Raw genomic sequence first — 27,304 nt, forward strand, 5'->3', positions numbered from 1 at the left:
AACATTGAATCATTTTCCATGTAAGGCATGTTTTTCCTTTCCTCTTCAGAGTTATTAAGAAACAGTTTGAAGAAACCAATAATCTATCCATTTCTTCTCATAGAATTTCCTTTGGCAGACAACTTAGTCTATATTAGTTAGGATTAGGCTTACCTACAAGTGACAGAAAATGAAAAATGACGATGGATTCAATAAGAGATATTTTTCTCTTTTTATTTCAAAATTCTAGAGAGAGTCAGCAAAGAGCTGGATGTGATTTCCCTAGAGACAAGGACTGAGACTCCTCTCTTGTTGCTTCATCCTCTGTGGCCACCATTTTCAAGACCATAACATGACTCAAAATGTCTGCTGAAGCGTCAGCCATTGGTTTTATATTCTGACCTTGGAGGTGGAAAAGGAACAAAAGGAGTGTTTCTTTCCTTTAAGGATATGCCTCAGAAGTACACACACTACTTCTGCTTACATCTCATTAGCCAAAACTTGGTCCACCCCCAACTTTGCTGCAAAGAAAGCTGGGTATTATAGTCTTTATTCTTAATGACTTTATGCTTAACTAAAAATTAAGAGCTTTGCTGGACATGATGGCTTATGCCTGTAATTCCAGCAATTTGGAAAGCCAAGGCATGCAGATCACTTGAACTCACAAGTTCGAGACCAACGTGAGCAACATAGCAAAACCCCATATCTATAAAAAATACAAAAATTAGCCAGGTGTGGTGGTGAGTGCTTGTAGTCCCAGCTACTTGGGAGGCTGAAATGGGAGGGTTGTTTGAACCTGGCAGACGGAGGTTGCAGTTAGCCAAGATCATGCCAGTGCACTCCAGCTTGGGAGATGGAGCCAAACCTTGTCTCAAAAAAAAAAGGGGGGGGGGCTTCATTTTTTAGTAAGAAGGAAAAATATTTATAAAATAATACTTAGCAGTTTCAATCACACAGTTCAAACTAATTGACACTTCTTGGAATAGTGTTTTCATTTATAGTACTTTAATTATAACACATTCCAGAAAAATGTACATATATTTTCAGTACTGTGAGAAATTTAATGATCAGGTCTGAGAAATGAGAATTTCTGCCTCATCTTGTTTCCTTATCTTGTCTTTGTGGTTAGAAAGAAATGAAAATAAATCGATGGCACTACATCCTTCTATGTTTCCCATAATTTTGCAGACAGGTTTAGCTATTCTTCTCTAGAATTTAAAATTCTAGAGCCAATCTAACATTTTGCTTGGTCCTCATTATCCTGACACAATAAATTAATTCTTCTAAGGTTGTAACACTTAGCTATTTTATTTTGGTAGGACCTTCTCTTCCGAATTGATTAGTAGTGTTATTATTTTCTTGTTATTCAGTTTAACAAGTACATAATCAACATCAGTGCTTAGGAATTCAGGGGTAGGAGAGATAAATAAGAAACGTATGATCTTTTCTCTTATTTTCTCTCAGTAAAAGTTGGAACTATTTTTCCCTACATCTATTTTTCTTCAGGAACATAATATTGGCTGAAGTGGAATGATTATTCAAATTGTCCAAAAAATATGCAAGTGAGGGAATTTATAAAAGTTTGTAATTGTGTATGTGTGTATATGTGTGTATATATATATAGGGGTAAAATAGGACTTTTTTTTTTATTTTTAACCACCAGATTGAGTATGTTGATACATCAAATGTCAGTCTTTGTCTTCCTAGTTTTTCATATAGAAAATAATACTAACATCAATAATTAAACTTCCCAAGATTTTTTTGTCTCTCTCTGAATCAAGTTCATTGTCTGCTTACATGCTTCTCAGTTGCCATTTGCGAAGGCAGATTACACGCATGGCACAGTGGTGAATAAATCCACCCCAAAATTCCTTTGCAGATCTTGAGTATTTGCCATTAATCTCCATGATTTATTTACATTCTTTTTTCATATGTATACTTTAAGTTCTGGGATACATGTGCAGAACATGCAGGTTTGTTACATAGGTATACATATACCATGGTGGTTTGCTGCACCCATCAACTCGTCATCTACATTAGGTATATCTCCTAATGTTATCCCTCCCCTTGGCCCCATCCCCCAACAGACCCCAGTGTGTGACGTTCCCCTCCGTGTGCCCATATGTTCTCATTGTTCAACTCCCACTTATGAGTGAGAACATGCAGTGTTTGGCTTTTTGTTCTTGTGTTAGTTTGCTGAGAATGATGGTTTCCAGCTTCATCCATGTCCCTGCAAAGGACATTAACTCATTTTTATGGCTGAAGAGTATTTCATGATGTTTATGTGCCACATTTTCTTTATCCAGTCTAACATTGATGGGCATTTGGGTTGGTTCCAAGTCTTTGCTATTGTGAATAGTGCTGCAATAAACATAGAAGTGCATGTGTCATTATAGTAGAATGATTTATAATACTTTGGATATATACCCAGTAAGGGGATTGCTGGATCAAATGGTATTTCTAGTTCCAGATCCTTGAGGAATTGACACACTGTAATCTACAATGATTGAACTAAATTACACTCCCACCAACAGTGTTAAGAGCATTCCTATTTCTCCACATCCTCTTCAGCATTTGTTGTTTCCTTTTTAATGATCACCATTCTAACTGGCATGAGATGGTACCTTATTGTGGTTTTGATTTGCATTTCTCTAACAACCAGTGATGACGAGATATTTTTTATGTTTTTTGGCCACATAAATGTCTTCTTTTAAGAAGTGTCTATTCATATTGTTAAACCGTTTTTTGATGTTTTTTATTCTTGTAAATTTAAGTTCCTTGTAGATTCTGGATATTAGCCCTTTGTCAAATGGATAGGTTGCAAAAATTTTCTCCCATTCTGTAGGTTGCCTGTTCACTCTGATAATAGTTTCTTTTGCTATACAGAAGCCCTTTAGTTTAATTAGATCCCATTTGTCGATTCTGGATTTTGTTGACATTGCTTTTAGTATTTTAGTCATGAAGTATTTGTCCATGCCCATGTCCTGAATGGTATTGCCTGGGTTTTCTTCTAGGGTTTTTATGGTTTTGAGTTTTACATTTAAGTCTTTAAACCATCTTGAATTAATTTTTGTATAAGATGTAAGGAAGGGGTCCAGTTTCAGTTTTCTGCATATGGCTGGTGTTTTCCCAGCACCATTTATTAAATAGGAAACCCTTTCCCCATTGCTTGCTTTTGTCAGGTTTGTCAAAGATCAGATGGTTGTAGATGTGTAGCGTTATTTCTGAGGCCTCTGTTCTGTTCCATTGGTCTATATATATGTTTTGGCACAAGTACCATGCTGTTTTGGTTACTGTAGCCTTGTAGTATACTTTGAAGTCAGGTAGCATGATGCCTCCAGCTTTGTTCTTTTTGCTTAGGATTGTTTTGGCTATACGGGCCCTTTTTTGGTTTCATGTGAAATTTAAAGTAGTTTTTTCTAATTCTGTGAAGAAAGTCAATGTTAGCTTGATGGAAATAGCATTGAATCTATAAATTACTTTGGGCAGTATGGCCATTTTTAGGATATTGATTCTTCCTATCCATGAGCATGGAATGTTTTTCCATTTGTTTGTGTCCTCTCTTATTTCCTTGAGCAGTGGTTTGTAGTTCTTGAAGAGGTCCTTCACATCCCTTGTAGGTTGTATTCCTAGGTATTTTATTCTCTTTGTAGCAATTGTGAATGGGAGTTCACTCACAATTTGGCTCTCTGTTTGTCTATTATTGGTACATAGGAATGCTTGTGATTTTGGCACATTGATTTTGTATCCTGCAACTTTCCTGAAATTGCTTATCAGCTTAAGGAGTTTTGGGACTGAGACGATGGGGTTTTCTAAATATACAACCATATCATCTGCAAACAGAGACAATTTGACTTCCTCTCTTCCTGTTTGAATATGCTTTATTTCTTTCTCTTGCCTCTTTGCCCTGACCAGAACTTCCAATACTATGTTGAATAGGAGTGGTGAGAGAAGCCATCCTTGTCTTGTGCAAGTTTTCAAAGGGAATGCTTCCAGCTTTTGTCCATTCAGTGTGATATTTGCTGTGGGTTTGTCATAAACAGCTCTTATTATTTTGAGATATGTTCCATCAATACCTAGTTTATTGAGTGTTTTTAGCATGAAGGAGTGTTGAATTTTGTTGAAGGCCTTTTCTGTATCTGTTGAGATAATCATTTGGTTTTTGTCATTGGTTCTGTTTATGTGATGGATTACATTCATTGATTTGCATATGTTGAACCAGCCTTGCATCTCAGGGATGAAGCTGACTTGATCACGGTAGGTAAGCTTTTTAATGTACTGCTCGATTCAGTTTGCCAGTGTTTTATTGGAGATTTTCACATAGATGTTCATCAGAGATATTGGCCTGAAATTTTCATGTTTTTGTTGTGTCTCTGGCAGGGTTTGTTTTCAGAATGATTCTAGCCTCAAAATATGAGTTAGGGAGGAGTCCCTCTTTTTCTACTGTTTGGAATAGTTTCAGAAGGAATGATACCAGCTCCTCTTTGTACCTCTGGTAGAGTTTGACTGTGAGTCCCTCTGGTCCTGGGCTTTTTTTGGTTGGTAGGGTATTAATTACTGCCTCAATTTCAGAACTTGTTGTTGGTCTATTCAGGGATTCAACTTCTTCCTGGTTTAGTCTTGGTAGGGTGAATGTGTCTAGGAATTTATCCATTTCTTCTAGATTTTTTAGTTTATTTGGGTGGAGGGGTTTGTAGTATTCTCTGATGGTAGTTTGCATTTCTATGGGATTAGTGGTGATCTCCCCTTTATCACTTTTTATTGTATCTATTTGATTCTTTTCTATTTTCTTCTTTATTTGCCTGGCTAGCCATCTATCTATTTTGTTAATCTTTTCAAAAAACCGTCTCCTGGATTCATTGATTTTTTTTGAAGGGTTTTTCATATCTCCTTCAGTTCTGTTCCGATCTTAGTTATTTCTTGTCTTCTGCTAGCTTTTGAAATAGTTTGCTCTTGTTTCTCTAATTCTTTTAATTGTGACCTTATCATGTTGGTTTTAGATGTTTCCTACTTTCTCCTGTGGGCATTTAATATTATAAATGTCCCTCTAAGCAGTGCTTTAGTTGTGTCCCAGAGAGTACGGTACATTGCGTCTTTGTTCTTGTTGGTTTCAAATAACTTATTTATTTCTGCCGTAATCTCATTATCTTCCCATGAGTCATTCAGAAGCAGGTTGTTCAGTTTCCAAGTAGTTGTGTGGTTTGGAGTGAGTTTCTTAATCCCGAGTTCTAATTTGATTTCACTGTGGTCTGAGAGACTGTTTGTTATGGTTTTCATTCTTTTGTATTTGCTGATGAGTGTTTTACTTCTAGTTATATCGTTGATTTTAGAAAAAGTGCTATGTGGTGCTGAGGAGACTATATATTCTGTTGATTTGGGGTGGAGAGTTCTGTAGATATCTATTAGGTCTTCCAGGTCAAGAGGTGAGTTCAAGTCCTGAATATCCTTGTTAATTTTCTATCTCGGTGATCTGTCTAATATATACAGTGGAGTGTTAAAGTCTCCCACTATTAATTGTGTGGGAGTCTAAGTCTCTTTGTAGGTCTCTAAGAACTTGCTTTATGAATCTGGGTGCTCCTGTATTGGGTGCATACATATTTAAGATAGTTAGCTCTTCCTGTTGCATGATTCCTTTACTATTATGTAATGGCCTTCTTTGTCTGTTTTGATCTTTGTTGGTTTAAAGTCTGTTTTATCAGAGACTAGGATTGCAACCCTTGTTTGTTATTGTTGTTGTTGTTGTTGTTTTTGCTTTCCATTAGTTTGGTAAATATCCCTCCATCCCTTTATTTTGAGCCTCTGTGTGTCTTTGCACACAAGATGGATCTCTTGAATACAGCATACTGATGGGTCTTGACTCTATCCAATTGCCAGTGTTTGCCTTTTTATTGGGGCATTTAGCCCATTTACCATTAACCATTTACATTTAAGGTTAATATTGTTATGTGTGATTTTGATTCTGTCATTTTGATGCTAGCTGGTTATTTTGCCTATTAATTGATGCAGCTTCTTCATAGTGTTGATGGTCTTTACATTTTGGGTTGTTTTTGCAGCGGCTGATACCAGTTCCTTTCCATATTCAGTGCTTCTTTCAGAAGCTCTTGTAAAGGCATGCTTGGTGGTGACAAAATTCCTCAGCATTTGGTTGTCTGTAAAGGATTTTATTTCTCCTTCACTTACGAAGCTTAGTGTGGCTGCATATGAAATTCTGCTGCATATGAAAATTTGTATCTTTAAGAATGTTGAATATTGGCCCCACTCTCTTCTGGCTTATAGGGTTTCTGTTGAGAGATCTGCTGTTAGTCTGATGGGCTTCCCTCTGTGGGTAACCTGACCTGTCTCTCCGGCTGCCCTTAACATTTATTCCTTCATTTCAACCTTGGTGAATCTGACAATTATGTGTCTTGGGGTTGCTCTTCTCAAGGAGTATCTTTGTGGTGCTCTCTGTATTTCCTGAATTTGAATGTTGGCCTGCCTTGCTAGACTGGGAAAGTTCTCCTGAATAATATCCTGAAGAATGTTTTCCAACTTGATTCCATTCTCCCCATCACTTTCAGGTACACCTATCAAAAGTAGATTTGGTCTTTTCATATAGTACCATTATTCTTGGAGGTTTTGTTCATTCCTTTTCTGTTTTTTTCTTCTAATCTTGTCTTCATGCTTTATTTCATTAAGTTGATCTTCATTCCCTGATATCCTGTCTTCTGCTTGATCAGTTTGGCTATTGATGAAGTTCTTGTGCTGTGTTTTTTGGCTCCATCAGGTCATTTGTGTTCTTCTCAAAACTTGTTATTCTAGTTAGCAATTCCTCTAACCTTTTATCAAGGTTCTTAGCTTCTTTGCATTAGGTTACAGTATGCTCCATTAGCTTTGAGGAGTTTGTTATTACCCATCTTCTGAAGCCTACTTCTCTCAATTTGTCAAACCCATTCTCCATTCGGTATTGTTCCCTTGCTGGTGATGAGTTGTGATCCTTTGAAGGAGAAGAGCCATTCTGGTTTTGGGAATTTTCAGCCTTATTGAACTGGTTTTTCCTCATTTTTGTGGATTTATCTACCTTTGGTCTTTGCTGTTGGTGACCTTTGGATGGAGTGTTTGCATGATCATCCTCTTTGTTGATGTCGATGTTATTGCTTTCCGTTTGTTAGTTTTACTTCTAACAGTCAGGCCCCTCTTCTGCAGGTCTGCTGGAGTTTTCTGGGAGTTCACTCCAGACCCTGTTTGCATGGTTATCACCAGCAGAGGCTCCAGAACAGCAAAGATTGCTGCCTCGTGCTACTTCTGGAAGCTTCATCCCAGAGGGGCACCTGCCAGATGCTAGCCAGAGCTCTCCTGTATGAAGTGTTTGTCGACCCCTGCTGGGAGGTGTCTCTCCATCAGAAGGCATGGGGGTCAGGGACCCACTTGTGGAGTCAGTCTCTCCCTTAGCAGGAGATCTGCTGCTGTCTTCAGAGCTGGCAGGCAGGAATGTTTAACTCTGCTGAAGCTGTGCCCACAACTGCCCCTTCCCCCAGGTACTGTCCCCAGGAGATGGGAGTTTTATCTATAAGCCCCTGACCAGGGCTGCTGGCTTTCTTTCAGAGATGCCCTGCCCAGGGAGGAGGAATCTAGAGAGGCAGTCTGGCTTCAGTGGCTTTGCAGTCCTGCGGTGGGCTCCACCCAGACTGAACTTCCCCGCAGCTTTGTTTACACTGTGTGGAGAAAACTGCCTACTCAAGCCTCATTAATGGCAGATGCCCCTCCCCCCACCAAGCTTGAGTGTCCCAATTCCACTTCAGACTGCTATGCTGGCAGTGAGAATTTCAAGCCAGTGGATCTTAGCTTGCTGGGCTCCACGGGGGTGGGATCTGCCAAGCAAGACCACTTGGCTCCCTAGCTTTAGCCCCCTTTCCAGGGGAGTGAATGGTTCTGTCTTGCTGACATTCCCAGGCACCACTGTGGTATGAAAAAAACTCCTGCAACTAGCTCAGTGTCTGCCCAAATGGCCACTCAGTTTTGTGCTTGAAATCCAGGCCCTTGTGGTGTAGGCACCCAAGGGGATCTCCTGGCCTGTGGATTGTGAAGACCATGGGAAAAGCGTAGTATCTGGGCTGGAGTGCACCACCCCTCATGGCATGGTCCCTCATGGCTTCCCTTGGCTAGGGGAGGGAGTTCCCCAACCCCTTGCACTTCCCAGGTGAGACAATGCTCTACCTTGCTTCTGCTTGCCCTCCATGGGCTGCACCCACTGTCTAACCAGTCCCAGTGAGATGAACTGAGTATCTCAGTTGGAAATGCAGAAATCACCCACTTTCTGCGTTGGTCTTGCTGGGAGCTGCAGACCGGAGCTGTTCCTATTCGGCCATCTTGCCTGGGAATCTGTAATTATATTGTATTGCATATTCTTCCTAGGTTGGAGGGGTGTGTGTGTGTGTGTGTGTGTGAGAGAGAGAGAGAAACAGAAACAGAGACAAGGAGACAGAGACAGTGAAACAGAAACAGAGACATCTTCCAGGTTCTGCTTATTAAGCAATATCCCATGAAGTCACTGAAAAGTGTTATATTCTCCTAATACCTAGTGTTTGCAAATCTGGCAGTTGTCACTGATAATTTAAACAAGATTGGGTGACTTATTCATGTACATACACATCCACAATCAAACTTTAACAGTCAAGTGTACCCTTTTCTAAATAATCACATTTGTAAAATGTGCCATATGGCCCATTTCTTTAAACAATAAATGGTAAATTATTATTTTAGGGAATGAAAGCTAAAAGAAATAATATGTCTAATACAATGAGTCATTTTCTCTATACAACACAATGTTAGCATCGAAAAGGACCTCAGTGATTCCATTTGCCCCGTTTTCAGATGAGGAGATTAAGGCTGGTAGTTACAGTGGTTTTGCTTCATGTCCCATCCCATCGGGGCTGCTATGCAGGCTCTCAGTCTAGTCTTCTTTCGTCTACACTTGGTGGCCATCAGCTGTAACAAGTCCTGACTAGACTGGGGCTTTGTTGTTGACTACAATTCAATGCCTTTTTTTGCCTGTGCTTGTTCTGACCCTGCTAATCAAGGCTGCAGGGCAGCTGCAGAAAGGCACCTGCTATTGGCTTACCCGCTCTTCGCCTTCCCTCTGCTTGGGTGTGAGCATCAGAAAGCCACCTTCCAGTGGATCTTTGTCTTGCTTTTGTCTTGTCTTTGCTTTTTATTCGTCTTTGCTTTTGTCTTCTCAGGACGAATAAGAAATCCTAGACCTCAGATCACTGTTCTTTGCTTCCCAAAAGACAGAACAGCTCAGTCCTGGCTGCCACCTTCTTTCTTTCCTCTTGGTTTAAATGTAATCCCACATGCCCTAGACAAGCCTCCTGATTATTTTTCATCAAACATGAAAATAGCTTACTTTTAACTGCTGGGTGTCAGTGTCTTCTAAAAATTTTGTTCCTAAGAAAGTGATTTTGCAAATCAGTGCTTAAAGTCACTTTTTAACTGCCTCACATAGTTTCATTTCTTTGACAACTCTTTTTAAAGGGGATTGCTCTCTTCTCCTTCTGGTTTCTCAAATCTACTTCTAACCTCAAATAGCAGTCATGCAATGTAGTTTTATAAGATAATATACTAGGACCATCTATCCGATATGAAACCAAGCATAATCATTGCAATTATTTCTAATGAGTTCAGATAATAACAATGCAAATAAGAATATGACATATGTAAATGTTGATTAGCTTTCTGGTTCCTTCATCGAAACTTGCGTTGTGTTGCACAGCCTTTTCTTTGCATTGTCCAGGGGTTTTGTTATTACAAACCATAATATTTAACCAATTTCTTCTACTAATACCTTTTAATATTTATGTTATGTTATAGCTTTTTATTTTTGACATGTATCTAAACCAGAAAAAAAATTCCCTGTACATGATATTCTTAGGCAAAATATAATGTCTGGAGTACCAAGTGAAATAACAGTGGAGAACAGAATGTTGGACAATTTGTGTGGCATGCTTAGCTTAATTTGTTTCTATGGCACAAGCGAAGCTCATTAATTCCATTTATTATTTTAAACCACTTGTTTAATGTTATGGATTTTAAAAATCAGTTGGTGTTAGAATTTTTAATAACAAAGAGAAAAGCCATTGATTATGGAACTCAAATTATCTAAGGTTTACACAAAAGACAAAATCACTTGGCCCTCTGTAAAGTTCTCTTTGTGTTCCTAGGCCCGCAAAGTCTTTAGTCTGAAGTCTCAGAGCTTAAATTGCATTGGCCCTGTTAATCTTTGTCAAAAAGGAAGTTTGGGCAGCAGTTTCAGGGTAGGGTTGAGAAGATAATTCCTGGTCCTGTTTTATTCTTTCCTCATTTGTTCAGTGCTCATGGCCATCTACAACATTCCTTAATTCTATTCTGCCTAACCCTCTTATTTCCACATCTATAAGTATAGTGCTACATAATAATTACAACCTTTAAGAAAATGGAGAGTTTTCATTAAAGGGCCCCTGCAAATCTACAATGCTAGATGACAGATGCTACTAGAAGGCCAGAGTATTAATAGCACCCATGATAACTGTAGTAAGAATATGTCTCATTTTCTTTTAAAGACATAGATATTCTATTTTAATCCTGTAAAACTCAAAGAAAATTTGGGTGTTAACACTTTGAAATACTTCTACCTCCTTAGGGGGAAATCCATACTGAAAGGAGTTAATATCCACATCAGTTCCTAAAGCAAAATGCCTGACACAGACTAACAAAGCTCTTTCTCATCCTGTGGTAGGAACTTAGGGGTGATAACTCACACTGAGAACTTCTGATCTGAAAACACTAAGGAATTTCTGCCATTGGAGGTAGAAAAAAAAGACAAAAATGGTCTTCTCGGGTGAGCTTAACTTTCAAATTTTTCTGAGACTTCCTAAATGTGACAAAAACTCTGCTGTGTGGCAACCTCATGTATCCACAACAGAACTAAGAACCAAAAAACAAATAGATCTCTATCCCAATAGATTTTATAAAATCCATACTCTCAAACTCCTGAGTTTTATTTATAGAAAAGCTCTTTAACCCTTTGTTTAAATCCTATCTACTCTTAATGATACACAGTTCGAATTATCTAAATGAAATAATCTTCAAGCACATTACAGATTAGAAACAGAAAATGAGAAAGGTATAGTAGATATTATGTAAATAAGCAGAAAGAGTGGCAATAATTAAACACACTATCTCTACCTAAAGGAACAGAGATAGAAAACTCATATAAAAATGTAAACTACAGTTTTATGGGAATAGTTAAGGTGAGAGTCTGCAGGCAGTACTGTATTGCTTTACAAAACAGCATTTCATTTATGTTATGATGATTTCAGATTATCAATTTAAAAATTCATTTGTATGAATTAAGAACAGGTACCATTTCCTCCAGATACTTTCCCTTCATCTATCCTGAAATTATTAATTATTGACTTTTATTTAAATAAGATATCTTATTTTCATCTACTGGAAAACTTTTTCTGATAACCATATATATCTTCAGTGTCTATAATTTGAATGAGAGCCCTTTCAATGTGGCATTTCTGTTTCTTCCATAACCTCACAACGATATGTGGTGGCCCCGCAGTCATCATGGCCTTGTTAATAATTAGGTTGGTATAAACTATATTTTAGAAAGAGTCTTCCAAATTCCTCTCCTTCCAAAATGGCTGGAAGGGCAAAGTGTCAGTAATTCTGCAGACATGCTCCGTGCATGTTCTGAATAAAAGCCATGGTATAGTGAGATGCTATCTCTGGGGAAAAAAAAAAAAAAAGAATAGATTTTCAAGATTGTGGGCACTGACATGAGTTCTCTAAAATTTTCCCCTTTGATAAATTTTCCTTTACCTAGCTGTTGCCAAACTGTCTCTTCTAGAAGAATGCCCTGGTTTTTTTCTGGTTCCAAAGTTACCAAAATCCCAGGAACATTTCACACAAAAGAGAAGCATTTATAGCAAGCATGGGTGTGGCATGTTTTCTCTGTGGGAAGTTGTCATCCTCCACAAGATCTTGCCCACACTCAAAACAAACTTGCTTCCCATCACATTCTTGGTCTGTCAGCACTCTGTAAAAGGAAATCTCGTCTCCTCTCTGTTGATAGTAGAGCTTATATCAAACTGGGACGTGTTTCTTCTTCATTCATGGACAAGTCTGATTTTCTCTCTGGTGTGTAAAACTGACAATACCCACAAGATACTACCGACTTGGAAGTTTCACTGCAGGTTGCCATCATACCAGCATTTGGCAAACTAGCTCCCTAGGTAAGACAGCATTAGATGACCTCCTTCGAGCCACACTACTTGCCAATATCCACTGGGGGACAAATTATGATCGCTGCTTCCTTCTTTGAAAACACCCCTGCTGAGTACCTACTGTATGTGAGTCACTGCGCAGGCACTAGAAATATAAAGCAGAAAAAAAAAAAAAAAAAGCAGATTCTACCCACAGGGAGCTCCTAGTCCAGTGGTGAAGAGGTGTATATAACCCTCAAGGCCCTGAGAAACTCCCCAGTAGTGCTCTGCACAAGCTAGGCTCTGATAGGAGGTGCCAGTGCTTTTCCAGATTCAGAGCCCCAGCAATCCCAGGATGACGGAAAGCCCATTTGCAACCCTCTTCTGTCTCCCTAAGCATTCAACAAACACTTAGTGAGCATCTGTCTTGTGCAAAAAGCTTGGAGAGTGATAAAAACAAATCAAATTCACGTGTTTAATTTACGGCATTTAGGAGATAAATCCTAGTGTGGATTTCACATGGTCAATGATTTGCTTTCCTTGAGTTTGCCCTCTGCAACCAATACCTTTGGTGCTATGTCCCAGAAGTCCTCCTAGACCGCCCCATTCATCTGAGTAGTTCAGGCTCTGGATGAAGGAACAAATGGACAAAATAAGCCCCCTCTTGTTCAGGACTTGACTAACATTTCAGAACTGCGGTCACCCATTTTAAACAAACCAAAGCACATCTGACAGATCTCTGAATTTGCATTAAAAAGAGCACATCTACAGCTCCTAACAATCAAAAACGACTGTGAACACTGCTTGCTTCAGTGATGCCAACAGACATTTTCTTGTTACATGTGTGGTGATCTGAGAGAGGTGACATTGGACCCAGTTTGACTGGTTAGTGTTTAAATAAAACTTAACAGAACAGGCAACTAAAGGAACTCAGTAAAAGACCAAAAGCAATGCTCAAAGGGAGTGCCTGCATAACCATGATGTAATTGCAGATTGACATATATCTGGGTTTTTCATTATTGTTTTTAAAAACTAGATATTATTGCTTTATTATTATGTTGATGATGATTATTGAAAGCACGAGAGCAATGTTTAAATGGTGAGAATGACTCTAAGCCTCTTTTTGTTGCTGTGACTGACAGAACTAAAGTGGTTTGCTCTCACATTCACAATACCAACTCTGCCATCTTATGGAAAATACTGGAAGTACCTAGAGCATTTCATTCTATTTCAAAGGCACAGGTTGCTGGTAAGAGGGACAGAAAGACAAGAACATTGTACCTTCTATTTCTACTACATATTTTTAATCTTTAACATTTTTACCAGCAGAAATCATTTAAAAAAAAAACAACTCTCAATCTTCAAAGAATTCTTAGATTGCTTGCCAACAAAGATGTCTCGATCTTGACACTGGAATTCAATGTACAAATCTTCAATGGTATTTTGTACTGATATGAATTTCTACTGTCCCATAACACTGTGTAGTGACTTCACTGTATATTAACTTCTTTTCTACAGATGTTTGAGCTACAAGATGAATTAATTGAAAAAGTCAAAGCCTATCAGGAGCTATCCTATATGATGTTGGTAGCTTGTGAAAAAATAAATGTCTTTTTTCTTATACAAACTGATAACAAGACTTGCTTTCACAATTACTTTTTACATTTTTGTGCATATAATACCTGTATATTATAATCATATTTGAAAGTGACCAGAAAGTGTTATTTAATAGAAACTACATACATTTTTTATGTCTCTCTGGACCCTTTGATTCTAAGTAAATTTACAGTAAGTTAGCAGTAATAGACTATTCTTTTCAACTATGAATAAAAATGTACATTGAAGTACAAGATGACTACTGTTTTCAATACATTTTCCTCACTGTATTATATATTTATTGTAGTAAACTTGGAAACCACATGCATTTTGAATGCTCCTGAATTCTTCAGATTTTGGAGGATTACCCACCTATTTCATACACAAATAAAAGTCTTAAGCTACATGACTATAGGAGACCAGCCCATCCCCTAAAAATTTCTGAGCAACGCTGGAGAGGATTTAAATGTTCTGCAAGTGCACCCAGGAGATGCCACTGCCCACTGCAGACAGCTGCTCTGGGCTTCTCCACCAATGCCCCGACTCCAATTACTTCTCACCCCTGCCGCTCACTCCACACTGCCTCTTCCCAAAACAGGTACTCGGCCTCTCTTTTGATTCAGCAAGCAAAGTTGGAACAAACCTTTGTAACTAACAAATGTTACTAAAGATTTGTGGTAAATATACTCCAGAAAAGGAAAGCTTAAAGTAGGTCTCAGGTACCAATGGGTCCAGAGACACTCTGAACCCACCTTCAGAGGCTGGTCTCCACCAGACTCTCTCTTCTTGTTCCCCTGCCTCTATCTTGTTGCTCCAAAGGACATCTGCCCACTTTTGACTTGTTCATTGCCTCTGGGTCAGGTCACCAAAACATCCTCCACCACAGCCTAGCCAGGGAGTAAAATCCCCTTAGCATGAGAATACTGTAATCTCCACAAAGATTATTTAAAATAACACTGTATTCTTTACATTATTTGACAGAACATTTAACATCTGACCTGAGTCATCTGCAATGGGATTCCATCCCAAGATCAGACTTTCCCAAAAACAATGAATGAATTTGTCTTGAACCAACTGCTAGTACCTCGCAGTGCATTCATCACAAAAAAAAAGGGGGGAGGGTGTTAAATTTTGTGGTAACTTTCTGTATTGCTTTTGCAATTTTTCGTAGTTCTGCAACTTTATTTAAAAGGAAGCAGGGAGGCTTGTTTTAGTGACATATTCCAGATTCTACTCTTAGAGATGAAAGCACAACAACATAAAAATTCATACATTTTTTTCCATTTCCATTTATCAAAGTCAAAATATAGTCTAGTCTCAGAGTGTCTATCTACTTACAAGCCAAATTTTAAGAAGAAAAGTTTACATTGCTAATATGACTGCCTTTTCCCTTGGATGAGCATTTGAATTCCTATGCCTCGTTGGACAAATGGAAATCATATCGTGTCCGGAATTGGTGGGTTCTCGATCTCGCTGACTTCAAGAATGAAGCCGTAGACCCTCGCGGTGAGTGTTACTGTTCTTAAAGATGGTGTGTCTGGAGTTTGTTCCTTCTGATGTTTGGAGGTGTCCGGAGTTTCCACCTGCTGGTGGGTTCATGGTCTCACTGACTTCAGGAGTGAAGCTGCAGACCTTCGAGGGTGAGTGTTACAGTTCTTAAAGGCGACATGTCTGGAGTTGTTCGTTCCTCCCGGTGGGTTCGTGGGCTCACTGGCTTCAGGAGTGAAGCTGCAGACCTTCGCGGTGAGTGTTACAGTTCATAAAGGTGGCGCGTCCGGAGTAGTTCGTTCCTCCTATCTGCAGTTGTGCATCCCTCCCAGTGGGTTTGTGGTCTCGCTGGCTTCAAGAGTGAAGCTGCAGACCTTCGTGGTGAGTGTTAAGCTCATAAAGGTAGCAGAGATCCAAAGAGTGAGCAGCAGCAAGATTTATTCCAAAGACCAAAAGAACAAAGCTTCCATAGTGTGGAAGGGGACCCAGCAGATTGTAGCTGCTAGCTCAGGTGGACCGCTTTTATTCCCTTATCTGGCCCCACTCACATCCTGCTGATTAGTCTATTTTACAGAGAGTTGATTGGTCCATTTTACAGAGAGTTGTTTGGTCCATTTTACAGAGAGCTTATTGGTCCGTTTTGACAGAGAGCTGATAGGTGCATTTACAGTCCTTTAGCTAAGACAGAAAAGTTGTCCAAGTCCCCACCAGAGTAGCTATACACAGAGTGCTGATTGGTGCATTTACAATCCTTTGGCTAGACAGAAAAGTTCTCCAAGTCCCCACCCATCCCAGAAGCCCAGCTGATTTCACCTGTCACTGGCAGGCCTGGCGGGACTTTGCAGCACCTAGCCCAGGCAGTCTGGCAGCCCAGAGGGAGCTCGTCCCAGACAATCAAGAGGAAAAGAGGGGAAGCGAGAGAGAGACGGAGACCTGCTATCGCGGCTAATGATCCCGTGAAGCGGGAATGGCGGTCCCCGCACGGGATTCAGCCTCCAATCAAGCCCAGCAGTCTCCAGCCGGCTGCGCCAAGTGTGGGGCTTGCCAAGCCCCCGCTCACCTGGAACAGTCACCGGCCGGTGAGTGCCATGCAGCCCCGCCTCCCACCTGCGCCTCTCTCTTCACACTTCCCTGCAAGCAGAGAGAGCCGGCTCTGACCTTGGCCAGCCCCAGAGAGGGGCCCTCATAGCCCAACAGCAGACTGAAGGGCTGGAGCACGGCCAGAGTGGTGCCAAGAGCAAGAGAGGGCTGCTAGCACGCTGTCACCTCTCAATATTGTACAGCAGATACATTTCATAGCAAAAACTTAACTTAAGCGTACCCTAAGAATGACCCTAAGGCTTAAGAAGAATGTGTGTTTGGAGACCTGTGCTAAAGAATCCAGGAGTGGCCAATGCAGAGATTAGTCTCTTATGTATGAGGAACATCTGAGCCCCTAGTCCATCCTGTGGAAGGCAGTCCATGCAGGAGATTGAGGCCCTTTGTTTTGGGTTAAATGAAGGTTGCCAAGTGGAGATTGCTAGCAGAAGGGTGATAAGTGAAAATGTCATATAAACTGCATGCTTTTTACAACTGGTTGTAGTCCTCTTCTCCAGCCCACTATCACTGGACTGCCCCATATGTAAGTCCCCTCAATAAACTCTGTGTCTCATTCACTGGCTTCAGGTGTCTTATTCAGCCTCTCAAACATGGTGCCCTCCCTACCGAAGTGAATGACATCAGGCATGACACATATTAGATGTTCCTATAATCTAATCATAACTATGATTTAAACTACAGACTAGTATATATTATTTTTCTTCTCTTTCATGTTTTGCCTGTGTCAGAATAAGTTAATCATCTCTTTGCATCTGCAATCCCACTACCACTACATTTATTATGGCACTCTTTATTAGTCTCTTCATGAAGCTTAGACCCTCCCCCATCCCCCAAAACTCTGCTTTTCAGTATTATATTTCTAAAGTAAGAAATGTGAGCCTTGTTTTATCACCCTGCTTAAAATCTTGAAATAGAAGAAAGATTCAGATCCAAATTTCTCACCTTGATATATAAACTCATCCATTATCTGACTCAACATAGATTATTAGCCTTGTCTATTACACACAATGTGTTTCTTTCTTGCTCTTGTCCAAACATTGCCCTTGCTTTTTCATGCTTATATGATTTGGGAGCTCTTCATGTATAATGCTTATATCATCTTGAATGCTAGATATATTTCACATTTTTTAAGACCTAAGTTCAATTACATCCTACTAAAAGTGCACTCAATATGTAATTATTGACTGGGTGTGGTAGTTCATGCCTGTAATCCCAGCTCTTTGGGAGGCCGAGGTGGCTGAATCACTTGAGTTCAGGAGTTTAAGATTAGCCTGGCTAACATGACAAAACCCCATCTCTACTAAAAATACAAAAAAAAAAAAAAAAAAAAAAATCAGCTGGGTGTGGTGGTGCATACCTGCAATTCTACTTGGGAGGCTGAGGCATGAGAATCACTTGATTCTTGGGAGAATCACAGCTACTTGGGAGGCTGAGACATGAGAATCACTTGAATTCAGGAGGTGGAGTATATTAGGCTGTTTTTACACTGCTAATAAAGACATACCTGAGACTGGGTAATTTATAAAAAATAAGAGGTTTAACAGACTCACCCAAGGTTCCACATGACTGAGGAGGCCTCACAATTATGACAGAAGGCAAAGGAAGAGCAAAGTCACGTCTTACATAGCAGCCGGGAAGAGAGCATGTCCAGGAGAACTCCCCCTTATGAAACCATCAGATATCATGAGACTTATTCACTATCAGGAGCACAGCACATGAAAAACCTGCCCCCATGATTCAATAACCTCCCACTGGGTCCTTCCTATAACACATGGGAATTATGAGAGCTACAATTCAAGATGAGACTTGGGTGGGCGACACAGCCAAATCGTATCATTCTGCCCTGGCGCCTCCAAAATCTCATGTCCTCACATTTCAAAACACAGTCATGCCTTCCCAACAGTCCCCCAAAGTCTTAACTCATTCCAGCATTAACACAAAATCCCAACTCCAAAGTCTCATATGAGACAACTCAAGTCCCTTCCACCTATGAACCTGTAAAAATCAAAAGCAAGTTAGTTACTTTCTAGATACAATGGGAGTACAGGCATTGGGTAAATACTGCTGTTCCAAATTGGAGAAATTGGCAAAAACCAAAGGGCTATAGGCCCTCTGCAAGTCTAGAATCCAATGGGGCAGTCATTAAACCTTAAATTTCCAAAATGATCTCCTTTGACTAACCATGTCTCACGTCCCGGTCATATTGATGCAAGAAGTGGGCTCCCACAGCCTTGGGCAGCTCCACTTCTGTGGCTTTGCAGGGTACAACCTCCATCCTGGCTGCTTTCATAGGCTGGCAATGAGTGTCTGTGGCTTTTCCAGATGCACTGTGCAATCTGTCAGTGGGTCTGCCATTCTGGGGTCTGGAGGATGGTGGCCCTCTTCTCGCAGATCCACTAGGCAGTGCCTCAGTGGGGACCCTGTGTGGGGGCTGCAACCCCACATTTTTCTTCTCCTCTGCCCTAGCAGAGAGTCTCCATGTGGGCTCTGCCCCTGCAGCACACTTCTGCCTGGACATCCAGGTGTTTCCATACCTGGACATCCAGGTGTTTCAGAGGATCTCTGAAAGCTAGATGGGGGTTCCCAAACCTCAGTTCTTGACTTCTATGCACCCACAGGCTCAATACCCTGTGGAAGCTGCCAAGGCTTGGGACTTGCACCCTCTGAAGCCACAGCCTGAGCTGTACCCTGTCCCCTTTTAGCCAAGGCTGGAGCTGCTGGTAGGCAAGGTGCCAAGTCCCTTGGCTGCACACAGCAGGGGGGCCTGGGGCCCAGCCCAGGAAACCGTTTGTTCCTCCTAGGCCTCTGGGCCTGTGATGGCAGGGGCTGCTATGAAGATCTCTGACATGCCCTGGAGGCATCTTCCTCATTGTCTTGGTGATTAACATTTCAGCTCCTTGGTACTTATGCAAATTTCTGCAGACAGCTTCAATTTCTTCCCAGAAAATGGAGTTTTCTTTTCTATCACATGATTGGGAAGCAAATTTTCCAAACTTTTATGTTCTGCTTCCTCTTGAATGCTTCATTGCTTAGAAATTTCTTCCTCTAGATTCGCTAAATCATCTCTTTCAAGTTCAATGTTCCACAGATCTCTAGGGCAGGGGCAAAATGCCACCAGTCTCTTTACTGGAGTAAAGAATGACCTTTATTCCAGTTCCCAACAAGTTCCTCATCTCCATCTGAGACCGCTTCAGCCTGGATTTTATCATCCATAGCACTATCAGCATTTTGGTCAAAGACATTCAACAAATCTCTAGGAAGTTCCAAACTTTCCCACATCTTCCTTTCTTTTTCTGAGTCTTCCAAACTGTTCCAACCTCTGCCTGTTACCCAGTTCCAAAGTAACTTCCACATTTTTGGGTATCTTTACAGCAGTGCCCCATTACCTGGTACCAATTTACTGTTTTAGTCTGTTCTCACTCTACTAACAAAGACATACCTGAGAGTGGGTAATTTATAAAGAATACCAGGTTTAATGGACTCACAGTTCCATATGGCTGGGGAGACATCATAATCATGACAGAAGGCAAAGGAGCAAAGTCATGTCTTACATGGTGGCAGGGAAGAGAGCTTGTGTAGGGGAACTACCCCTTACAAAGTCATCAGATCTCATAAGACTTATTCACTATCACAAGATCAGCACACAAAAGACCCACTCCCATGATTCTGTAACCTCCTACCAGGTCCCTCCCAAAATATGTGGGAATTATGGGAGCTACAATCTAAGATGAGATTTGGGTGGGGACACAGCCAAGCCATATCACAGAGCTTGCAATGAGCTGAGATCATGCCACTGCACTCCAACAGAGGGAGACTCTGTCTCAAAAAAATATTTTTTAATAAAAAGAAAAATATATACATATATAATTATTGAACATTTATTGTGTGGAAGATGTTGGTTCTACTCGGCAGAATTGGTCTTTCTACACCCTAAGAAATTTAGTATTACTTCCATTATTAGACATTGAACCCTAAATACACCTATGACATCATGAATTCTCTGAGTGCTTTGTAAATAGGAATCAAATTAGCTTTTCTGGCAATCACATTACCTTGTTCATTCTCATCAAATAGTTCTAACCTGGAGCCATAAGGTTATCATTCCCCCCAACACACACAAAGGTAACTGTTAAGTAAAAATTCCCCATTTGTGTCTGCTCAATGAATGTTTAGACTTGATTTCAGGCACTTATAGTGACTTTTATTAAACTTAATTTTGTTTGATTCAGCAAGTCATTTCAATTGGATAAGATCAATTTAAATGTTGATATTTTAAAAATAAACTTATTTGTTATTCTCAGATTCATTTGATCTGCAAGTATGCAAACATCTTTTTATCCAGATGCTGCAAATCATTGAACAGCACAAGAGTTAGTAAGATATTATCACCAAATTGTCACATCAGTCAGGCCTCATGTGCTTCCTAAGAACTGAGGTGATGCATTACTTTAGATAGAGTGTCATCCTAAACCCCAGATTCAACATCTTCCTAATCTTTCTAGTGCAGTCTAATATATAAATTTTATGAAAAACATAGGTTTTTTTAACCTGCAGTGCTCTTTGAGAATGTATATTGATTCCTAAAGATTGGCATTGGTTTTCATAAAATGTTATAAACTATTATCTTAGCATCTTACCAGGAATTTCCACTAAATTCACCAATTTATGATTTGTGAAATCTAATTCTTTTACTTTTTGAAAATTTTCATGTGAATTTCCCATTTTCAGTGTTGTAGCACCTCTCTCTTCCTCTAAGATCCTCCAAACTCACCAAAAGCCATGATCTTATTGTACCAGCAGTTTTATTTATTCAATCCTTCAATGAGTAGTTATTGAACTTCTATAATGTGCCAGGCTCTGGGCTTGGCACTGGAGCTTGCCTTATGCCAAACAGATACAATCGATCCATTCAAAGTGTCCTAATTACACATTGAGGGACCAACTATATCTTTTCTCATTGTAAACTTGGAGCAAAAGCAAATTCATTAAAATAAATTTACATTATAGTACCACAAAAAAAAATGAACAGAACCAGAAAGCATTTTTTACAAAAAATAACAGAACAGTGTCATAGAGGGGAAAAGGATGTGAGATCATGGTGCCCTACCTTCAATAGGGTGGCCAGAAAACACCTCTCTGAAGAAGCAGCATCTGAGCTGAGACCTGAAGAACAAGGAGTCAGTGATGCAGAGAACCTTAGGACATGGCTTCCAATCTGAGAAAACAGTAAGCGCAAAGGCCACGAGATGGGAAAGAGGTGAACAATGTTCAGGAAACTGAGAGGAGCCCTCTGTGGTTGAGCCCAGTAAGTTGAGGAGAGAGGCTTGAGACTGGACAGGTGGGAGGTAGGAGGTAGCTGCATTATTCAGAGCCTTGTAGGTCAAGGCAAGAAGTTGAGGTTTTATTCACTAGGAAACCATGAGAGGGTGTTAGGTTTTAATAGCAGTGGGAATGCCTAATCACCTCAATACTACCTCTTTAGTATAAAATACTAGCAAATACTAGGAACTGCATGTATCTTTAAAAACCAGAATTGTTGGCAAAGAATAAGGGTACTGCACTCTTCCTCTGCTTGAGCAGAAATTAAATTTAATGTCATTCCTCCCAGCTTTTGCCATCTTAATCCTTTGAGAATACAGATACTAATGTAGAGCAAAATATGTGCTTGTTCAGCTCACTGACACATAATAACCTGACATTAGTCAATATGTTGGAAAAGGAAATTTAATCACAAAAGACATTTTTGCTTCCAGATTATGTAGAAATGACTTCATTAAGTTTGCTTTCAGAGTGTTTTACTGAAAAGCTGATGTCTCTTTAATTGATTACATTAAAGAGCTCTAATGAAGACTTACATGAGCTGAAATATCAGCACTAATGGTGCTTGATTCTGTCTTAGTCATTTTGGTGATGAAAAATAAAAGAAGACTGGATATCTCCAGTTAATGCAATCCTTTTAGAGCTCTTTAATTGAACATGTCTTTAAGGGACAAAGTGTCCTGGGGAATAAAAAACAGTTCAAGCAATTTCCTTGAGTTGCAGGCATTGGTACAGAGCAAATATGTTCAGAAAAAAGAGGAGTCAGTAGCCAGAGTCGAGGTGTCACTGAGACCCCTGAGCCCATACCCAGCGTTATTCTCCTCACCACTCCCCTTTCTTCTCTTTTCTTCTTCTTCTTTTCTTTTTTTTTTTCTTTTAGACAGAGTCTTGCTTTGTCATCCAGGCTGCAGTGCAGTGGCACGACCTCAGCACTCTACAACCTACATCTCCTGGGTTTAAGGGACCCTCCTACCTCCTGAGTAGCTGGGATTACAGGCATGCGCCACCACATTCAGCTAATTTTTGTATTTAGTAGAGATGGGCTTTTACCATGTTGGCCAGACTGGTCTCAAACTCCTGACCTCAAGTGATCCACCCACCTCAGCCTCCCAAAGTGCTGGGATTATAGGCATGAGCCACGGCTCCCAGGCACTTCTCTTTTCTTCTTTACCTTTCCTTCCGGTATCTCTGATCTCTCTACATTTGTTATACTTGGGGATGCCCCTCTCTCTGTTACTTTAGTGCCAGTTCTACTATTCATTTACTCCATATTTTTGGATCAGTGAAACTTCCCAGAGCCTGAGTTCTCTTGCCTTTATATAAAGAGAGGCTGACACCTGTCCCATTGGGTTGCTGTGGAAAACAGACAATACAGGACATGACATATTGATAAGTCCCCTCCAAGTGTTAGTGTTCCCTCACCCTCATCCATCCCACCCTTTCAACTTTCCTTTTTCTCCCCTTCCCCCGCCCATGCCATAGGTCAAGTTTTTCATGTAGCCGTAATTCACTCTACCTGTGGCCCATGGGTTCCAAGGGCTGGAGGCCACCAGTATAGAGTTTATACACTCAAAAGTATATTGTAGCATGCAAATTCTAGGTAATTCTTTCTGAAAGGATTACCTAATCCCTTCTGCTAGTTAAAGGCAGAATTTTTTTTTTTAGTTGGGGAAAGCTGCATAACAAAGTTGAATCCTATACTTGCCTTCGTGCATAAGAACAATCTGTCAGCAGAGGCCAGTCCTAAAGGAAAACTAACATCCGGTTAATGAGGGCATAAAACTCAAGCTTTCTTGAGTAGCTCTCCTCCAAGCAGATTCAGGGACCCAGTCTCATTGTGTGTTCTGGTTTTGTGAAAACCTAGGACCCTGAAGGTTTTGTTTGTTTTGTTTTGTTTTGTTTGCCTCCAGGTACAGAAGAAAAAAGAGTGAAAATAGGAGTGATTGTATGGGGAATTTTTTAGAGGCCAGGCCTAGAAGTGGTTCACATTACCTCTTTCTGCCCACATTCCTCAGGCCAGAACATAATCATAGTATCCCACCAGACAGCAATGAAAGCAGAAAAACAGGATCTAGCTCTGGCCCAAAAAAGAAAAGGAAATAGAATATACTGAACACATAGTAAACTCTACCACACAACCTTTTATTCCAAATAGTTTCATTTAGTATTTTTTTCATTGTAATGTGTATTTGATGTATTAGGATTTTACCAACATTTAAGAAAATTGGAAAATTAGGAGAAAAAGAAAATGTACTCAAACTTTAAGTTTCCATAGAATAATAGTGACTGTCTTAATCTTCATCCTCTGTGCATGTTACAAAAATAGTATGTCAACCAGGAGAGTAAATAATGCCACCACAACATTATTATCTAGGGGCACCATATGGCCCCCTTTCTCCTGGCACTAGAGAAATCTCTCACGTGTCCTGTCTCTCTTTTTCAGCCTTCCGTGGCCCCTTTGTCTCTCCAGTCTTTTTGCTAACAAATCACTCTTGTCCTCGGCCTCTGGTATTTGTTCTGGTTGGGCCTGATGTTGGGGTTGGGAGGATGCAAATGACAAAAATACTGTGCTAAAAGAGTCTTGGTAACTATCTATTCTTTGAGCTGCATTACCGAAGGCAGCCTATGTTACTTTGTGACTTAGAGAAATGAAAAAGAATGAGACAGATAAGGGGGTAGAAGTAACTACCTTTTCTCATTGAGATAATTTCTGCCTTGTAAAAGCAAGTTGAGAGCAAGGAAGAAAAACACAAATGAAAGAATCATGTCCCATAGCTTATAAACCATCTTATCTAACTTCAGGTCACTGGTTTAATGCCCTTACATTATTCCAGAGCCTTTTATAAGCTCTTTAAATGCATTAATTACTTTGAGACAACTTTAAATTGGAATATTAGTAGTATAGATTTGTCACTATGTGTTAACATTAAAGATGCACATACCCTTTGACCCAGAAATTATTAGAAAGTTGTCCTGCAGATATACCCACATATGTGTAAAAAAGTCATTCACTGCTTTAATCAAGCATTTTGGTAGTAAGAAAATATTAGAAACAACCCCAATGCCTACCAGTGGAAAACTGGTTACAAAAATTATGGTACTGCCATGCAATGGGTCATTATGCAGCTATCAGAAAAGAATGAAGGAATCTGTGTGCTGGAGTATTTCCAAGATAGGGTAAGGGGAAAAGTCACATGCAGAAGTAGGTGCAGTATGCCACCATGTTCGTGAAAAGTGGGGAAGGGATTGTATGATGATTTGTCTAAGTGTAGAATGTCCCAGGAAGGATGTAAAAGAAATCAGTTGCACTGGTCATCTCTGGGAAAAAGGATTGAGTGGCTGGGCACCATAGATCAAGGAAGGAGATGTTTTAGGCTTTCCTCATAAAACCTATTTGGAAAATTCAAGTTCATTCATTCATTCATTCATTAAATGTTATGGTCTTTAACCAGCAGTGTCAAAGGCTACTGAAAGCAGAGTTTCAGCTCCTCATTTGAACTGGAACATTCCAGGGAAGGAACATCTCCTTGAAGGGAATTTGACTAAGGCATTAACTGAGAGAAGAGAAATGTAACCTACATTTCCTCCATCTCCATCTGGAAAGTCCTTTCAGGTGTCATCTTAGGAAAATCTAGGTTTACCCTTTACAAGGAAGATAGCATTTTATTTCACGGAAAATCAGACTCTGTTTTCTTATAGTTGTTTCAGCTTGGCTCAAGCTCAGCAAAGTAAATAGCAAAAATAGGTGAACCGTAAAATTAAACCTACATCATTGGGGTGTTAACTAAGGCCATTAAATTTCTCATTTGGGATCTAAATATTGGAGTAGGACTTTGATGATACTGTGAAATTATACCTAAAGTAGACTTATCCAGAATAATAATATAGTAAACAGCATGATTGAAAAATTTGAAAAACTACTTAAGCTTTCCAATTGGTATTTACATTTGCACATTCCCATCCTTAATGACATAAAATGAAATAGCTCTACAGATGCTTAATGCACCAGGGCTCAGTGAATCTGGAGGAAAAGCAGATGGCTTATGTATATCTGAGAGCATTTTAATATTAAGCAAATAAACCACAATTAGATGGGCGTGGCAGAGGCATATCCTGGTGCATGCTTAATGGTGAGAAATGGATATTTCAGATGTCTGTCCTCTGTACTTTACAAGAGTTTATTCAAAATGGCTGCAGGGTAAGGGTTGGGGAATTAAGCAAGGCTAAGAAGCAAGACAGTAGGGGAATGAGAATCTTCACTGTGGTATAGATGAATGCTACAGTAGACGCTGCTCAGCTGGCTCCTGAGAGGGAATGGAGGACCTTAGTTCACACTGTTCTGTGTCTGTTGTGCTGAGCTGTGACTATGGTTGTTGCCAAACTAAAAACAAAGAAAAGCTAAACTGACCTATATCAGCAATGTCATAGAGATTTGTGGTAGAAGGAAGATGGAGGATATGGGAAACACAAGGGGGAAGAAGGAAAGGTAGGTTGGGAGTTTACAGACGTAGGAAGAAAAAAAGGCTAGAGCGACATAAGAAACTTCAAGAGTGGACAATCAATTCAGAATTTATATGCATATCAAATCATCAAGTTGTTCACCATAGATACATAAAATTTCTATTCAATTATACTTCCATAAAGCCAAAAATATTTAAAATATTAGAATAATTATAATAGTATTCAAAAGAGTGGTACCCAAATCAGCAGCATCAGCATCACCCGGTAGCTTGTTAGAAACGCAAATTCTCAAGCCTCACCTCAGACTGAATCAGAAACTCTTGGGTGGGCCCAACAGTCTGTGAACAAGCTCTGCAGGTGATTCTCATGCACTCTCAAGACTGAGAACCACTGGTCCACACCTTCTAGTTAACATGATAACCAGGTTGACCTATGTTATAAATATTCCCATTGAACATAAAAGTGATGTAAAATTGCTAGAAGCTGTCTGTATTGGTCTTTTTTCACACTGCTAAAAAGATTCTACCTGAAACTGGGTAATTCATAAAGGAAAGAGGTTTCATTAACTCATAGTTCTGCATCTCTGCAGAGGCCTCAGAAAACTTACAATCATGACAGAAGGCGAAAGGGAATCAAGGCACACCTTACATGGTGGCAGGAGAGAGACAGAGTGTGCAGGGGAAAGCTGCCACTTTTAAAAGCATCAGATCACATGAGAGCTCCCTCACTATCATGAGAACAGCATGGCCGAAACCAACCCCATTATCCAATCACCTCCCATCAGGTCCCTCCCTTGACACTTGGGGATTAAATTCAAGATGAGATTTAGGTAGGGACACAGCCAAACCATAGCATTCTGCCCTGGCCCCTCCAAAATATCTGTCCTTTTCACATTTCAAAACCAATCATGTCTTCCCAACAGTCCCCCAAAGTCTTAACTCATTCCAGCATTAACACAAAAGTCCAAGTCCAAAGTCTCACCTGAGACAAGGTAAGTCCCTTCCACCTATGAGCCTGTAAAATCAAAAGCAAGTTAGTTATTTCCAAGATACAATGGGGGTACAAGTATTGGGTAAATGTTCCTATTCCAAATGGGAGAAATTGGCCAAAACAAAGAGGTCACAGGCACCATGCTA

The 27,304-nt window shown here is 40.0% G+C and overlaps 1 protein-coding gene across 1 annotated transcript in view; it reads left to right on the forward strand.

The window, feature by feature from the left end:
* NKAIN3 (sodium/potassium transporting ATPase interacting 3) overlaps nt 1–27,304 on the forward strand; it is a 731,862-nt gene that overhangs the window by 699,660 nt on the left and 4,898 nt on the right. The window contains exon 6 of the transcript XR_006700386.2: nt 20,690–21,614. The gene's annotated coding sequence lies outside the window, so the exon portion shown is untranslated. The remainder of the gene's footprint in view (nt 1–20,689; nt 21,615–27,304) is intronic.

The sequence above is a fragment of the Macaca fascicularis genome, chromosome 8, assembly GCF_037993035.2.
Source record: "Macaca fascicularis isolate 582-1 chromosome 8, T2T-MFA8v1.1".
Lineage (NCBI taxonomy): Eukaryota > Metazoa > Chordata > Mammalia > Primates > Cercopithecidae > Macaca > Macaca fascicularis.